Genomic DNA, 2,500 nt, shown 5'->3' on the forward strand with positions numbered 1-2,500 from the left:
CCGCCGGGGAACCGGTCGCGGCCTCGCCGGACCGGGGAAGGCGGCGGGCTCCGTCGGAAGACCGCTGAGTCGGACGGGGCGTCTCGGTCTCGCTCTGCGAGGAGGACGTGCGTGCACGCGAGCGTGCGCGCGGTCGGGCGGGCCGGCCGGGTGCTCCCGCGGGCCTGGCCGGCCGGGCGGCGGTGTCCGGGTCGGGCCCGACCCGAACCGCCCGGCCTTGCCTGCCTGCCGGTGAGAAGCCGGCGGCGCCGTCGCCGCTGCGCTGCGCGCGCGTTCGCCCGCCGTCACACTCGAACCCGCTTGGCCGGAGGAGCCGTCCGCCTCGCTGCCGGCGCGCGGCCGGCCGGCTGGCGGGAGCCCTCCGATGGCGGGTCACGTATGCCCGTCGGTCGTCACAGCGTGGCTACGGAGCTTCGCGGCGGGGCTGGAGAGCGAGAGGGCGGCGCGAAAGCGTCGGGAACCCTTTCGCCGAGGGTCTCCGTAGGGTCGCTGTCTGAAATGGCCGCGAGCGGAGAATACTGCGGCTGAAACCCTAGCGCCCGAGGCCTGCCTAGGGTCTCCTTTGTGTCGGGGGAAAGTTTGGCGAGGCTCCCTCCGGCCACTCTGGAGCTACGCCGTCTCGAATCACCCTCTCCCGATATCGTGCCCAAAGGGTTTTTCAGCTCTCCCGCTCTTGAGGCCTCCCTGTATAATCAACCCCTCTGAGTGAGGGGGTATGATTTTCGCCTGCTGGAGCTCCCTCCGGTGGAGGAAAAGTGAACTGCAGCCTAAGTAGAGGCTGTTTCTTTTCTTTTTTTTTTCTTTTATTTTTGCTCTCCCGCACCCCCTTCTCCCTTCTTCTCCTTCTTTTCTTAAAAAAATAATAAGAATAATGATGATAATAATAATAATAATAAATACCAAAAAAGTAAAAAAGAAAAAAAAAAAAGATTTTTTTTTTAATTTAAAAAAAATTCAATAAAATTTACCAATACAAAAAAAAAAAAAAACCCAAAACAGCAACTCTTCCCTTGCATAATTTAAATTTTTGAACAATTCGCGTCACAATGAAGAACCCAAATGGTGGCTGACAATAAGTCAGGGATATCTACCTCTATAACTATGGCTTAATCTTTAGTGGGATTTCTAGCTTTCCAGTGATGTAGCACACCAGTGTTTTCCCCGATAGAGAAAAAGAATATCATGTAAAAAGGAAAAAGAGGTTGCAAAAGTCGCATTCTCTTCTTACGGTGCGAACTTGTCAATGCAGCCCCTGGTAGACTGTATTAATGTTTCTTGCCCCTGGTAGACTGTATTAATGTTTCTTGCCCCTGGTAGACTGTATTAATGTTTCTTGCCCCTGGTAGAATAAATTTTGGTTTCTTGCCCCTGGTAGACTGTATTAATGTTTCTTGCCCCTGGTAGACTGTATTAATGTTTCTTGCCCCTGGTAGACTGTATTAATGTTTCTTGCCCCTGGTAGAATAAATTTTGGTTTCTTGCCCCTGGTAGACTGTATTAATGTTTCTTGCCCCTGGTAGAATAAATTTTGGTTTCTTGCCCCTGGTAGACTGTATTAATGTTTCTTGCCCCTGGTAGAATAAATTTTGGTTTCTTGCCCCTGGTAGACTGTATTAATGTTTCTTGCCCCTGGTAGAATAAATTTTGGTTTCTTGCCCCTGGTAGACTGTATTAATGTTTCTTGCCCCTGGTAGACCGAATTTGCGCTTTGCCCCTGGTAGACTGTATTAATGTTTCTTGCCCCTGGTAGACCGAATTTGCGCTTTGCCCCTGGTAGATGCTATTGTGGTTCCTTGCCCCTGGTAGGCAGACCGGCCACAGCCCAAAGCGGCTTCCACGCCGGCCTTCCGCCATCGCCCAAGCTGCTCTCACGCCCCTGGTAGGCCGACCGGCCACACAGCCCAAAGTGGCTTCCACCTCGGCCTTCTGCTAGAGCCCAAGCGGCTTCCACGCCGGCCTTCTGCCATCGCCCAAGCTGCTCTCACGCCCCTGGTAGGCTGACCGGCCACAGCCCAAAGCGGCTTCCACGCCGGCCTTCCGCCATCGCCCAAGCTGCTCTCACGCCCCTGGTAGGCCGACCGGCCACACAGCCCAAAGTGGCTTCCACCTCGGCCTTCTGCTAGAGCCCAAGCGGCTTCCACGCCGGCCTTCTGCCATCGCCCAAGCTGCTCTCACGCCCCTGGTAGGCTGACCGGCCTTCCGCCATCGCCCAAGCTGCTCTCACGCCCCTGGTAGGCCGACCGGCCACACAGCCCAAAGTGGCTTCCACCTCGGCCTTCTGCTAGAGCCCAAGCGGCTTCCACGCCGGCCTTCTGCCATCGCCCAAGCTGCTCTCACGCCCCTGGTAGGCTGACCGGCCACAGCCCAAAGCGGCTTCCACGCCGGCCTTCCGCCATCGCCCAAGCTGCTCTCACGCCCCTGGTAGGCCGACCGGCCACACAGCCCAAAGTGGCTTCCACCTCGGCCTTCTGCTAGAGCCCAAGCGGCTTCCACGCCGGCC

Source organism: Corythoichthys intestinalis, unplaced genomic scaffold, assembly GCF_030265065.1.
Source record: "Corythoichthys intestinalis isolate RoL2023-P3 unplaced genomic scaffold, ASM3026506v1 HiC_scaffold_50, whole genome shotgun sequence".
Classification (NCBI taxonomy): Eukaryota; Metazoa; Chordata; class Actinopteri; order Syngnathiformes; family Syngnathidae; genus Corythoichthys; species Corythoichthys intestinalis.